This window comes from Myotis daubentonii, chromosome 1 (genome assembly GCF_963259705.1).
Source record: "Myotis daubentonii chromosome 1, mMyoDau2.1, whole genome shotgun sequence".
In the NCBI taxonomy this organism is placed as follows: Eukaryota; Metazoa; Chordata; class Mammalia; order Chiroptera; family Vespertilionidae; genus Myotis; species Myotis daubentonii.
Genome location: NC_081840.1, coordinates 179393796 through 179409696, shown reverse-complemented (window position 1 = coordinate 179409696; position 15901 = coordinate 179393796). Strand labels below are relative to the sequence as shown.

The following is a 15901-nucleotide window of genomic DNA, read 5'->3' as shown; positions in this document are numbered from 1 at the left end:
ACCACATGTTGGTCCTACAGTTCCATCATTTCAAACATTGAATGTCTTAGCATCAATAATTGTTTCTAAACATTGCAGATGCTTTGGGTGAGTCACTCCCATTGGGCCACTTTTCTCAAGGAAAACCAGGATCAGTCCTTGTGGCTCAGAGGCTGCAGATGGCCTTGCCCCATTCAGCTCCACAGTAATTCAAACTGTTTTTCATTTTTCCACCTGCCCTTTCCATGCTGCCTAAAGGAGGCCTAGAATCCTCCTTTCATATGTCAGAGAACTGTCCCATACTACCTAACTGTGCCAGCCTGTGAGATCTGTTTTACCAAATGGTATGGCACCTTACAGCTTTTCAGTGTGAACTACCACTATTCACAATATGTCATTAAGCCCCTCTCCGTCCAAGGTGTAGCTGGCAACATCAAGGGCAAGAAGGATTCATTAGCTGTGTTTACCCACCAGCTGCTTCAACACAGCACTCAAAGCCATGTCAGTAGTAGATCTTTTTACTTCTTTTTTATTTCTCATAAAGTCCTGACCGGATCAATCAGACATGTAGTGTAGGCAGCCAGTCTCTATCATTTGATGTGAAGGGTGATAATAAAGGCCTCCAGTGCCTCTAAATAAATCCTGTCCCAACCTGACGCGGTAGCTGAGTTTAAGAAAGAGGTTTGAGCATACAGTGCTACTAGGGGTCTTAAGCAGATGAACAGGTATTTACCGAACATGCATTATAAGGCCAACAACACAGGAGACCAGGCATGGCCCACATGACCAAAGTTCACCGGTATCATTAAGGCAGAAATGCCATGTTTTCAATAATTTCAATATCCAATTTCTTTTCAGTAAAAGGTAAAGTATTTTAAAATCTTTACATGGTTCCTACAACCAGCAGCAGAGTATAGTGGAAAAGAAAGGCGTGGGGCAAGTCTTCCCCCTGCTTTTCCAGCTTCATTTCTGGGCATCCAGTGACCCAGCCCCTCTGAGTGACCAGTGGCCCCCACGCTGCCCAGATTATTATGCTAGGCTCTGTTCTAAGAACTGCGAATACAAAGATGAATGCGCAGCCCCTATCCCCAAGTAGCTCATAGATCATGAGGACACAAGTGCAGCAGCAGAGATTAGTACAGGGAATTGGGAGCTCCAAAGCAAGGAAACTGAGCCAGCACGGAGGGCGGGGGAGGGCACCCAAGAAGGAAACGATCTGGCTGAGTCTTCAGGGATGAGTAGGCTTCCCATGCAGCTGTGAACGCAGCCTGGGCAGGGCCTCCATGGCATCAGTCACTGTGTGCGAGAACCAGAGTTTTGTGGTGCTCAGAGCACAGTGGGGACGGCACGGAGTGGGGAAGGTTGAGCAAGAGAGGAGGGCAGGTGCCTGATCACGGGGGTGACTAGACTGGCTGAGGAGGAGCCATTAAAGGTTTGTCTTCTTCAGCTTCTACAACAGGGAAATGTGCTCATTGTAAATACTTCAAAAGGTACAGATCAGAAAAAAGAAGATGAAAAATATTCAAAATTCCACAATTTAGAGATAACCACGGTTAACATTTTGATGTATAATCTTTTATATATGTGCGTTTATATATTATATCTATGTTTACATATACTAACAAATATCATTTTCTTCAAAAATGAAATCATTCATAGTGTGACATATGCATACAATGAAATATTATTAAGCCTTACAAAAGAAAGGACATTTTGACACATGCTACCATATGCATAAACCTTCAGGACATTGTGTTAAGTGAGATAAACCAATCAGAAATAGACAAACAATGTATGATTCCACTTACTAGTATACAAGGTGTCTAGAGTAGTTAAATTCATAAAGAAAGTAGAATGGCGGTTGGGGAGGAGTGGGAAATGGAGAGCTGCTGTTTAAAGGTTACAGAGTTTCAGTTTTGCATGATGCTAAGAGTTTTGGAGATTGGATGCACATGTTAACATACTTAACACCATTGAGCTGTATACTTAAAAATGGTTAAGATGGTAAATTTTATGTTATATGTATTTCACCACAGGTAAAAATATAAGTAAGTTAATAAAATCTGGAAAAGAAAATCACTTAATGAAGCGGTTTTAACACTCTTTTCACTTATTTTTGCGGTCATCTTTCCATGTGAGAATATATACCTCCATCAGTATTTCAGAGGACTGCATAGTGTTCTATTGTAGAGATCTACTTTAATTTACTTAACCTAGGACAGTGGTCGGCAAACTCATTAGTCAACAGAGCCAAATATCAACAGTACAACGATTGAAATTTCTTTTGAGAGCCAAATTTTTTAAACTTAAACTATATAGGTAGGTACATTGTTATTAACTTAATTAGGGTACTCCTAAGCTGGCCTTTGCTAAAAACGTCTTCAATCTGATTGAGGTACGTTTGCTGAGGTCGACCCCTTCCAACTCTCCCATCCACACTCGTCTTGTATATTTGTTTCGTCTATCTTTTGTCACCCGCACGAGATTTTGCAGAAGCGACTAGCACTAACCACTGCACAATGAGACTGCTGACTGACTGGCTCACTCAACTCGATGAATCGCTCGCGCCTCCCCAGTGCTGAGTATCCCACGGCCCGCCTGCGCTGGGGCCTGCGCTGCGTCTCCCATTGCCCGACTGACGGACACCCCCCACTTCTTCTAACGTCACTTCTTCAAAATACACCCGCCCAGGCCGAAAACCGACTTCTGCGCACGGGCCACGAAGTTTCAATCGCACTGCATGTGCGCGCCTGCATGCGGTATTTTGTGGAAGAGCCACACTCAAGGGGCCAAAGAGCCACATGTGGCTTGTGGCTCGCAAGTCGCGATTTGCCGACCACTGACCTAGGAGATTTATTTTTTAGGATGGAAGAAAATTATGAATGCTTGGCTGATGAGAAGGAGCCAGTAATAAACAAAAAGAGATATAAGACCACAGAAAAAAGAGGAATATTAAAATAGCAACAGTTCTGAAGGAGGCACAAGAAGATGGCATTCAGGGTTTAAGTAATGGGCCGGTCTTAAACACAGGGAAATATGGATACCACATCCTCTCAGGGAAGGAGATGAAGATGGATCTGAATATATTTGCACGTGCAAGGGAGACTTTGGTTAGTTGAAGAAAGTCGAAAGATAGGACATCCCAGGAAGTGGGATGAATGAGTGAATGAGTTGCAAGTATACACAGGTCATTGAGTAAAAACGTCCAATGGATTTTGAGACCAGATTCATGGTCAGTTCACCTAGGATGGTGCGATCACCAAGGGTTACGACAAGAGTTGGAGAGGAAAGGGCGGTATGAGAAGACATGGAGCCAGGTCTTCAGTTCTCAAGAAACGGACAAAGTGACTTGGAACTGGATGAAGAGTAGTGATGAGAAAGGGTGACAGGCAGTTTACCACATTTAGCCTCAAAATTGGGGATGACAAGGCTTTCATGCAGTGACCCACAGAGAAGCTTGAGAGAGCAATCAGCCAAAAGGCTGAGAACTTTAACCATGGATCCCTAGGGCGAAGAGAAAAAGAATGTGGGGAAGTCAACAGAGGACTAGAAGTGAAAGAGGTAAGAGGGACTGAAAAGACAAGATATGATACATGGGAGTAGCAAGGTGCATGTGAGGGGTTATGCTGGCACAAGTTACGGACCTGTAGGAGGTCGGAGGATGTGGGGTTATGGACATAGTTGGATGGTCAGGCTTGAATAAAAGAAAGAAAAGGACTGCAGGTCCCAGGGCTAGTCTCAGAAAAGTGCTAAGAATCACTATTAAGTTTGCAGCAGACAACAAGGAGACTTCTCTAGTTCTCAGAGCACATTCTCTAGTGCCTCCACATTCTTTACCATGATTTATTTTTTCTCTACAGCACATTAGCCATATGCTATACTAGTTCCTTGTTTATCTCTGAGCTAGAATATAGGTCAGAGTATAAACCTCCCTGAGGGCAGAAACACCATCTGTCTTGTTCATTGCTCTATCAACCAGATCTAGATCAGTGATGGCGAACCTTTTGAGCTCGGCGTGTCAGCATTTCGAAAAAACCCTAACTTAACTCTGGTGCCGTGTCACATATAGAAATTTTTTGATATTTGCAACCATAGAAAAACAAAGACTTATATTTTTGATATTTATTTTATATATTTAAATGCCATTTAACAAAGATAAATCAACCATAAAAATGAGTTCGCGTATCACCTCTGACACACGTGTCTTACGTTCGCCATCACTGATCTAGATCATGTCTGCTCATAGTAAATCACATTTGTTGAATGAATAAATGAGTGAATGAATAAATGCTAAAGGTCAGTTAGGATAAGGGTATCCTTACATAATATAATTTCTACACACAAACCAACAATGATATAATGGGAAAGACAAGGTAAATATGCCACAAGCAAGCAAACCAGGAGATATACGAAACCGAAGTGAGCCTAGGTTTAACTTCAGATTACTGTTAAGTCAGCTTGGATAAACAATATGTCAAGAACTAGCGTAAAATATTCATAGACTAAAAGTAGAATACAAAGAGTCTCTCTGTGATGACTGTGGTCATGCCAAGGTTCTAAGAAATAAACTATGTGACTTCCAAAGGCTTTTGCTAGCCTTAGATGCCTTAGATCAGGGGTGGGCAAACTTTTTGACTCGAGGGCCACAATGGTTCTTAAACTGGACAGGAGGGCCGGAACAAAAGCATGGATGGAGTGTTTGTGTGAACTAATATAAATTCAAAGTAAACATCATTACATAAAAGGGTACGGTCTTTTTTTTTCAATAGTTTTATTCATTTCAAACGGGCCATATCCGGCCCGCGGGCCGTAGTTTGCCCACGGCTGCCTTAGATGCTCAATTGGGAAGCAATTATCCAGAACAATCCTCTTTAATTTTCCATGTGATAAAATGAGTTAAAACATGTGTTATAAATAAGGAAAAAGCAAAAATTAAAAAACAGTTGAAAAATAAGAGTAAAAAAAAAGAAGTTACTCTGGCCAGGGACCATGCTAGGGATTTCACAAATATTGTCCAATAGCTAATAAAGAATGCCATTTCTGAGCTGCCAATGTCTGGCTCTGTAAGTGAACATTCACTTGGTTCAATGGCCTGATCTTAAAAGAGCACAATGTGCCACTATTTGATCACAATGGTATCTTTTTGCCAAATCAGTTCATGGAAAATGTTTGCCTTTATTTTTATATCATACACATTCAATCAAAATTTTGGTACATCAAATCATTATGATGTATTCAATCAAAGGGCAGCCCACTCCTTTTCATATAAATCAATTTTTATGCCACATGCAAGCTCAAATTAAAATGGAAAAACATTAATCAAAATGTCAGAAAAGATAATCAGCTTTGTCAAGAAAAATTCCAATAGCTGCTAAAATTACAGGGAGATAAATATGAACATTGTGCTTTCATTGACAACACTGGGGGAAAAATTCAAACTGACACACTTTTTAAGCCTAGACTGTGTGGGAAAATCACACTGCAAGGAAGACAACTGTCACCTCTAAGTTAGTATTCCTGCTACTGCATGTAGGTGTATTTTAGTTACTAGGGCTTCTATGCAAATACTCTTTAAGGTTTTTTTTAATCTTTATTGTTGAAAGTATTACATATGTCCCCTTTTTTCTCCCATTGATCCCTTATAGCCTGCCCCTGCCTCCACCACCCTATTGTGTGTCCATGGGTTATGCATATATGCATTCAGTTCTTGGGTTGATCTCTTCTCACCCACTCACCCACCCCCACCTTCCCGCTGAGATTCCAGAGTCTGTTCCATGCTTCTGTCTCTGGATCTAGTTTGTTCATCAGTTTATTTTGTTTATTAGATGCCTCATATGAATATGATCATGTGATACTTGTCTTTCTCTTTCTGGCTTATTTTGCTTAGCATAATACTTTCCAGGTCCCTCCATGCTGTCTCAAAGGGTAAGAGATTCCTTTTTTTTTTTTTTTTACTGCTGCATAGTATTCCATGGGGTAACTGTACCACAGCTTTCTTATCCTCTCATGTACTTAGGCTGTTTCCAGATCTTAGCTATTGTAAATTGTGTTGCTATGAACATAGGGGTGAATGAACAGTAGATTTTAGACATTCTAGGAGATATATTTCCATTAGAAATTCCAGGACAATTACTTTACAGAATTCTAATTCTATTTATACACTCCAAATTCAGTAAAAAATTATATTTCTATTTTGACTGCTTTACAGTGGTATCAACATTTCTTAATTAATACCTCTTCATTCATGGATCAATTGAAGGAAAAATAATTTTTTTTTTCATGTACATAAAATTTAATTTTTTATTATTTTTTTTTAATTTTTTTATTTTTTTTATTGCTTAAAGTATTACAAAGGGTATTACATATGTAACTATTTTATCCCCCCGCCCTAGACAGTCCCCTAGCCTCCCCTATCACCCAGTGTCTTATGTCCATTGGTTATGCTTATATGCATGCATACAAGTCCTTTAGTTGATCTCTTACCCCCCTACCTCCTGCCCCCCAACCCTCCCCGGCCTTCCCGCTGCAGTTTGACAATCTGTTTGAGGCAGCTCTGCTTCTGTATCTATTATTGTTCAAAAGTTTATAATGGTCTCTATTGTCCATGAATGAGTGAGATCATGTGGTATAAGGAAAAATAATTTGAAAGACTATTTCATTAAGCAGCCTAATTAGAAAAAAAATAACATCATTTTTGCCATGTACAGTCAGTTTATGCTTTAAAACTTCCACTTATTTCCATTTAAAGATATTTCTCTGGCAGTTAAGTCACATTATAAGTGTGAAAAATCTAGGAAGAAGTCTGCTTTGTTAATAAATGAAATGTCTAATGAATAGTAAAGCTATGCTATTTTTGGACACATTTATGTTTACATTCAATTGAAAACCATAAATCATTATAATAATTAACACCATTTAAACTACAGGCTAATTTCCTCTACTGCCATAGTTAATCACAATTACTTCTTAAGCTTTGTCTACACTTGCCTAAAAGTATTACACGACTTTCAACATTTTTTCAAAGACACTCTGTATTCCACAGATAGCTTGTATCACTGTCCCTGGAGATGGACGATTCTGCAACCTTGAAAAAAAGTCTGAATATCTTAAGGATTTTTAGCATGTCAGACACAGCCTGTACTTCTTAAAGAAGAAGAGTAACCATGATGAGAAGCTTTCGCCTCTTCTATTTTATCTCGCAGTCTATGGACAAGCAATTGCTTATATTTAGTTTGACCTTTAAGGAAAACTGAAGTCTACTTCCAAAATAAAATTAGTTTTACTATCTAAATTGCACTGGGGGGAGGAGGGGGAAAGGATTTCCAGCCTTTTTTTATATGAATTTTTAAAATTTATTTTTACTTATTATTAAAGTTATTGGGGTGACACTGGTTCATAGGGTCATATAGGTTTCAGGTGTACATTTTTATGATACATGATCTGTACATTGCATTGTGTGCCCACCACCCAAAATCAAATCATCTTCCGTAACAATACATTTGGCCTCCTTTACCCTTTACTACCTCTCCACCCCCTTCTCTCTGGTAACCACCACACTGTTGTCTGTCTGTGTCTGTGAGTTTCAGCTTCATATCCCACATATGAGTGAAATCATACGGTTCTTAGCTTTTTCTGACTGACTTACTGCTCTTAGCCTAATATTCTCAAGCTTCATTTATGTTGTCGCAAATGGCAGTATTTCACCTTTTCTTATAGCTGAGTAGTATGATGTGCTACATCTTCTTTATTCAATCCTTCATCGAAGGACACGTTAGTTGTCTCCATGTCTTGGCGACTGTGAATAGTGCTGCAATGAACATAGGGGTGCATATACCTTTGCAAATAAATGTTTTCGAGTTTTTCAGGTAGATGCCTAGAAGAGGTATTAAATTCTTAAAACAACATTGCTTTCCATTTATTATATTAAAAATTAAATAAAAAGATATAAATTTCCCATCATTAAATAAGTCCTAGGGATGCAAGGTATGGTGATAGTTAATAATACTGTATTGTATATTTTAAAGTTGCTAAGAAAGATCTTAAAAGTTCTCATCACAAGAAAAAAAAAACTGTAACTTGTGGTAAGGGATGTTAACTAGACTTATTGTGGTGACCATTTTACAATATATTTAAATATCAAATCATTATGATATATACCTAAGACTAAAATAAAACTAATAAATACTATATTGTCCTATATAAAATGAAGCACTTCCAGGCAAGCAGTGGTTTTGGAAAACAAAAACAAAAAACAACACCACAAATAACTCAGAATGTAGTAAAAAGTGGGGGGATTTATGGATGGGATAGGTATATCTATCTAGACCATATGTCACTGTTTGCTACAAACCAGTATGCAGACGTTAGGAAGTGGTTAGGAGGGAAAGACTGAGCTCTGGAGATGTAATCTGCTGGAACATCCGAGTCTCTGTGGGCAGCAGGCTGCCTGTCCAAGGGTGTTAGCTTTCAGAGGCCACAGGCTGGCAGCAGTGAGGTCTCTTCCAGCCTGAATGTGCAATGACTCCCCTCTCACTCATCAAGCTTCGTCTTATACAGAACACAAGCGTGACCGGCTCCTATCTGCACTTGTGCAATGCTGTACAACGCTGCGGTCTCATAGGTCTGCAGATGTCCATCTATGTATCGACATCGCATTGCAATACAGGAGGTGACGTGGTTGAACTCTGGACTGTCATCAGACTGCCCAGGGTTCAGATGCTGCCTCTATCACTTCCTGGGATATAGGAACTGTGGGATTATGGTAGCTCCTACATCAAGGGACTGTGAGAAATGAGATAATACATGTAAAGCATTCAGCACGGAGCCTTTGGTAAGTACTCAATAATGGTACATGTTGTTATCCTCTATTACATATATCTTAGATCAGTACTTCCCTAAGTGGGCCCCAAGCTTAGTTTCAGAGATAGTGTTCTATATCATGACCTATATATATACACACATATTTTATATGATAATACAAATAATGACCATGCTTAGATAGTGTTTACTATATAAGGACACTTCAGTTGTTTTCATGTCTTAGCCACTGCAATGATGCCATAATAAACACAGGAGTGCACATAGCTTTGTGAAAAACTGTTTTCAAATTTTTCAGGTAGACACCCAGAAGAGGGGTAACTCTATTCTTAATTTTTTGAGGAGCCTCCATACTGTTTGCCACAATGGCTGTACCAGTTTACATTCCCACCAGCAGTGAATGAGGGTCCTTTTTTATCCACAACCTCTCCAGCACTTGTTATTACTTGTCTTTTGATAGTAGCCATTCTAACAGGTATGAGGTGGCATCTCATTGTAGTTTCGATTTGCATTTCCCTAATAGCTAGTGAAGCCAAACACCTTTTCATATATCTGTTGCCATTTGTGGAACATATTATACAGTAAAATACTACTCAGACATATGAAAAGATGAAATACTGCCACTTGCAATAACATGGATGGACCTTGAGATGATCATGCTAAGTGAAATAAGTCAGACTAATCTGTTGAAAAGTCAAGAACTATATGATTTCACTCATATGTGGGATATAAAACTGAAAGCAATAAATGAACAAACAAGAAAAAAACAAAGAAAAAACTCATAGACACAGACAACAGTATGGTGGTTACCAGAGGGAAGGAGGTGTGGGGATATCGTAAAGGGTAAAGAAGGCCAAATATGTGGTGATGGAAGATGATCTGACTTTGGGTGGTGGACACACAATGCAATATACAGGTCATGTATCACAGAGTTACACGTTTGAAACCCATGTAATTTTATTAATTAATGCCACCCAAATAAAGTTAATTTTAAAAAGGCTGATCCTGGCCTGTTGAATTGGTTTCATGACCCAAGACCTGTAGTTTGAAAACTATTATAAGCATTGTATAAAAGTTTTTTTTAAAACCTTAAGCAATACAAAAATTAAATAAGTCTATATATCTCATCTTACCATGCTGTTGTGCAATGTAAATCTACACACACACACAAGGACTACTATATGGACCATTTCCTAAATTTATTCAAGCATCTCTATCCCCTTGTGGAATGGACACTAATTTGGAAAAAGGCATCCTAGGGTGTTAACACCTTCAGGGCAGAGACAATTTAGGGGTAAATCTAATTTATATCCTAGTTAATATGCACAAACACATTTGAAAAATTTCGAAGTAACTGACTGAGGAAGAGTCCCTCCATTTGAAGGGGGACCACCAGGACCCTGAGCTCTGGCCTGAGGAGAGGTGTCCTAGGTAGAGGGATGGTCAATCACTTACAATAAATATGAGAGGCCGTGCCTTGTGAAAAAGTCTAATTAAAAGTGTGTCACTCTCAAATGATGGCTTTAATCCCAACAGATTAGTCTAAAAATTGAAACGTGGTAGATGTTAAATAAAATCCCATTTTAGCCCTAACTGGTTTGGCTCGGTGGATAGAGGGTCAGCCTGCGGACTGAAAGGTCCCAGGTTCGATTCCGGTCAAGGGCATGTACTTTGGTTGTGGGCACATCCCCAGTAGGAGGTGTGCAGAAGGCAGCCTATTGATGTTTCTAACTCTCTATCTCTCTCCCTTCCTCTCTGTGAAAAATCAATAATATATATATATTTTTTAAAAATCCCATTTTAATGGTTTTACCAAAAATAATGGTAGGTAATTTTTTAAGTGGATTTGTTCAGCGCCAGGGGCTGGGCTGAAAAAGAAGAGCTGGGTTTGAAGCCCAAGGGAAAGAAACTAGACAAGAGGGCGCAGGAGAGACAGAGCCTCAGCCACTCCTTGAGGCAGGTGAACTCACTTGTCAGACTTGTCATAGTGCTTCTGTAACTGCAGGGGGTGGAGGGTGCAAGTCACCTTCAATTTCTAGCCCTTCCCAAGTCTCCCTCCCCTTGAAAAATTTAAAAAGTGCAGAAACCAACTCGCAGAATAAACAATTCTATAATGTGCAAGAGAGCAAATTCAAAAAGTTCAAGAACCCAGACATGTGAGGCCAAGCAACTAAACAATTCTGGGTGATGCTTATTTTTGTGGCTAGCAGACATCGAATTTAAAAGGGAAGTTTTATTTTTAGAGTTGAACGTCAGCATTAAACATGTTCTTTAGAGTAAATACAAGTGTTTTTTTGTTTTTATTTTTGTTTTTTTGGTAACAACAGGATTATAGAGTCAAGTCTGCCTCATTCTTGGTTCTATTGATGTCAATTTCCACTTGCTTCTAGCTAAAGGAATATTACCATCACGCGTTATTTCTACAGGAGATGGGTGGAGAGAATTTAGAGCTTCACTGTCCAATATGGTAGCCAATAGCCCCAGTAGCTATTTAAGTTAATTAAAATTAAATAAAAAGGAAAATTCAGTTCTTCAATTGCACTAGACATTTTTCAAATTCTTAGTAGTAAGTCACGTGTGGCTCTTGGCTACCACGCTGGGCAGATTATAGAATATTTTCGTCACTGCAGAAAGTTTAATTGGACAGCACTGACCAAGAGAAAAGCCATTTACAGATGCTAAAAGGAAAATTGTTCACTTCTCATTTGGTAAAAAGACTTCCAAGTCCTACCCAGCAGAACTAACTTGACTTTGAATAATGTGGAATTGAATTTATTTTTTTAAAGATTTTAAAATTGATTTTTAGAGAGACAGGGGGAGGAAGAGAGAGAAACATCGAAGTGAGAGCACACCCCCTACTGGGGATCAAGCCTGCAACCTGGGCATAAGCCCTGATCAGGAATCAAATCAGCAACCGCTCAGTGCATGGGATGATGTCCAACCAACTGAACCACATCGGCCAGGGCTGTGGAGTTGAATTTAAAGGCGACTGCCAAAGATTCGATTATGATCTCAAAATATCATTCCAACCGGCCTATTTAAAATCTCTTTGCGCTGACCTTCCGCTGCCACAAGTTGTTTTTCAAAATCCAAACATGCGAGGAAATGATTATTGGATGATCACAATAGCTTGTTAAAGTTCCGCTAACTTAGTTTGAAAGTGCTTAGAGCAATTTATAAAAACAAAACAAAAAACAAACCCCAAACATAAAAATACATGCTACCATCAGCTCCAGGAATAAAAGTTTATAGTTAAAATAAGAAGGGACCCACTTCTGTTACCCTGAGAACGAGGAAACTCTCACACATCTGGTGTGTCCTTATCCTTTTCATGAACTGAGACTCAGATTCAACACCACCTGGTCTTCGTATCACATTTTGAGAACTTTATCACATTAGCGCTGCACAGAACGTAATCCCCACCATAGTATGGATTCTGAGCACTATAGACCAGTGGTTCTCAACCTTCTGGCCCTTTATACAGTTCCTCATGTTGTGACCCAACCATAAAATTATTTTTGTTGCTACTTCATAACTGTAATGTTGCTACTGTTATGAATCGTAATGTAAATATCTGATATGCAGGATGGTCTTAGGCGACCCCTGTGAAAGGGTTGTTCGACTGCCAAAGGGGTTGCGACCTTCAGGTTGAGAACCACTGCTATAGATCCTTCTCCTGAAGGGGAAGACTGAGAGGGAATACATTATCTTGTCTGTGTCTGTCTTGCTGAATTGGTTACTCAACTGATCCCAACTGGCCGGATTATAGCGTAGAGAAACCAGTGGCTGAGATGGCCGGGCCAGCTAGTTTTCCCTCTGTTGTGATTCCAGGTGCCCTGCTGACCTGGCCACTGTCCTGCAGGGGTGTGCCCAGGTCACAGAGAAACAAGGCAGGAGGACAGGTAAGAGCGATCTCAGAGAGGCCAGGTCAGCACAACACAAAACCCCTGCAAAGTCGCCGGAGGCATGAGTGTGATGGCTCTCCAACAGTGATTTTCTACCCTTTCCATCTCGTGGCACACGTAAACTAATAACTAAAATTCTTCAGCACACCAGAAAATCTATTTTTTGCCGATCTGACAAAAAGAGGTATAAGTTTGAGTCATTCACACCAGATGGTTATTGTTGTGTTGGCTGCTGTCGTTTTTTTAAATTTGACAATCTAAGGGAAAAAAGGTCAGTGCCCCTGACTAGTCAGGTATCCCATGATGCACACTGGTTGAAAATTGCTGTTTTATAACAAAGCCTAAACATGAGGAATTATTATGTTTATATAATATATAATATATTATGTGTGTATATATATATATGCCACAGAGCAAATCTCCTCTGCAAAGCAACCTGTGAAAGGCATTTGATGTGAAATGCAAAAATTAAGCAATTGTTATAAAGACACTTTAATGTTGATTTAAATAATCCAAACAGATTGCCTTTGATGGCAGATTATAAGAAACATGCATTTTCCAAATACTTTGTTTGCTCAATGTCAAAACATCTGCCATCTAGTCATTATTAGCAAAACTTCTTCATCCTTTTATTTACCATGTCCAGTTTTTGAGCTTTCAACTTGGGGAGCTTGCAAGACATTTATTAAATGTGTATAAATAAAGGACACATCATTAAAATTCCTATGCTATGCCATGAAGATTAAATTTACATTTCTAGTTCATTAAGAAGTGACAGCTGTCGTCAATCCTGGAAACATGGTATCTCTAGGACAAATAGAAGAAAAAGTTTGGGATTTAATGCATGAGAGCTGAGACTCTAAGATTCTTTGATCTGCAAATATTACATATAGGAGCCTAACAATTTTCTTTGAAAATGTTAATTAGGTCAATTTATCAACTGTTACCATGGAAGGTATACATCCACATTCGCCTATCGTTTTGATGAGCTGCAGCCTAGAATGGAGTTACAGCCCTGCAATATATAAAAAAAAAATCTGCCTTTGATTCAAGCAGAGAAATGAAGCAGAAACTCACATTACCGCTTAGGCTTTGTTATTCTAATAGATCCAATAACTTTATTTGGAAGCATTGATAATAATTTATTATCAACTGAATAATAAGCAGCCATCTAAAGAGAGAACTCTTTAAGCATTAACATGGAAAATTCCCCAAGATATACGTACTAGAAGTGAAAAGTGAGGTGCAAGACGGATCCAAGAACTTTAAAAAGCAAAACACGTCATTTATTATGTTTGGTTCCCTAACAGGACCGCACATGTAGGAAGTCAGAATGGGTTCCTTCAAGAAGAGGGGCTCCCATTCAACTGGGCTGTTCTCATCTTCGTAGTCACAACCCTGGCTTAGCCGTGAGAGAAGGTCTGGCAGGAATAAACCTGACCCCCCCCGCAAACCAGTAAAATGTCTGAGATATAACCAAGTGCATTATAGGTAGGGTGGACGGAGGACAGGGATGAATTGAGAGAAAAGGAATATGAATTAAAAATGGGAAAACTCCCTCGTCCTCTGAGTCCGTTTGATTTATTTAAAAGAGGAGAAAACCACCAAACAAGGGCTCTCACCATCACCCAACCTAATCGCTTTATTTCTAATTGTAGCGGATGCCCCAAACAGCCTCGGTAACCCCGAGAGACGGAAAACCCCTTTTCTTCCCCCAGCGCGCGCCCCGGAGAAGCCAGCCCGGCCGAGCGCGGAGCGTGGAGAACGGAGGGCGGCGCGCGCGGCAGGCAAGTTGCTGCTCCTTCCCGGCCGCCCGCCGCTCAGCCCGGCTGGGCTAACGGTAAAGTGAGCCGAACGGCCAGGAGGCTGGAGGCCGAACTTGGGGTCCCTTCCCGTCAAAGTCCCCCGACAACAAAGACCTGGGTACCCGCCGGGCGGGAGCGGGGACACCTGTCAAAGGACGGGACCTGCGCCGCAGCCGGCGGGGGGCGCGGGGCTGGGCAGCGGCACTGCGGCGGCGGGACCGGGCGCCGGCTCGGCGCTGCGTCCGCGGGGGACCGGGAGCCGCCCGCACCTGCGCCGCGCTCGGGGCGTGCGCTCGCGGGGGTCGGGCCGGCGGCCCAGCGCCCGGGGCGCTCCGAGGCGAGTGATGGAGCCGGGCCGGGCCCCGCCGCCGGAGCCCCGCTGCAGCTCCCGCCGCCCCCGGTCTCCGCCTCCGGGCTGGGAGCGGAGCCGGGCCCAACGCCCCCTGGCTGCTCGGCGGCCCGGGCGGGGGACGGGGCGCCGCGAGCGAAGCGCCTACCTGCTCCGGGGCGGCGGGGCGGCGGGCGCCTCGCGGGGCCGTGACCTGCGGCGGCGGCGGCGGCGGCGGCTGCAGTCCTGGCGAGGAGGGCGCTTCTCTAAGGAAGGGGTGGGATCTGCCGTCCGCCGAGCCGCGGCCCGCCCCCGACTTATGGTGGGGCCCCTGCCAGCGAGAGCGGGCCCCCGGTCCCCCGCTTCCACCACCCCTCGGGGTCCCTGATCGTTACCCGGGGCTGGAGCCGAGTGTGCAGCGCGGAACCGCTTCTTCCCAAAGCCTTTGTGGACGCGCTCGCCGGGCGCTCCGCACCCGACAAAAGGAAGGACGGAATCTGAGGGATCCTCCGCCTGCTGGTTATTTATTCCTGACCTGTCGTAACCTTCTGGCTGGCTCCCTTCTGTCCGCGCACCTAGGGTTTTTGCACATCGCAGCTAAAAATCATTTGAATGCCCACTGGCTGGATGTAGTTCTCCACCGCTCAGCGCTCTCCCGCGGTTTTGTTTCATCGTAAAGAACAAACACCGGGCCAACTTCTGACCCTGAGGATGAATGGCGTACTCCAAGGCCGCCCTCCCAGCGCCAGCTTGCTCTCTCCCTCCCAGAATCTCCCAGAGTCTGTCACAAAACTGTATTCATCAGCATTGTAATAACTTCCCCCACCCCAGACCCCGATCTACCAGTGGCATCATGTCAGTGACCTCTAGCAGCAGCTGGATCGGTGCCATTTTTATCAGGCGCTCACCATGTAACTTAGTTTTAGGGGGCGCCCACACACAGTAGGTCCTTTATCATCCTGCCTTAGTCAGACTGATCTCCATTCTTTCTGGGGCCTCTGTACCACACCTGTCTCATTTATCTGTTTCCTCTCAAAGCACACGGTTCGAATTCCCCAATTTAACAT

General features: G+C 42.0%; 1 protein-coding gene across 2 annotated transcripts in view; it reads right to left on the bottom strand.

The window, feature by feature from the left end:
* The window catches only part of TMEM150C (transmembrane protein 150C), a 90283-nt gene extending 74779 nt beyond the window's left edge, over positions 1-15504 (bottom strand). Inside the window, exon 1 of one of the 2 annotated variants that reach the window (XM_059667260.1) lies at positions 15230-15504. The gene's annotated coding sequence lies outside the window, so the exon portion shown is untranslated. Of the gene's footprint in view, positions 1-15003; positions 15139-15229 lie in introns of those variants that run through there. The other variant, XM_059667265.1, reaches the window with a different exon arrangement.
* Between the last annotated feature and the right edge of the window lie 397 nt (positions 15505-15901).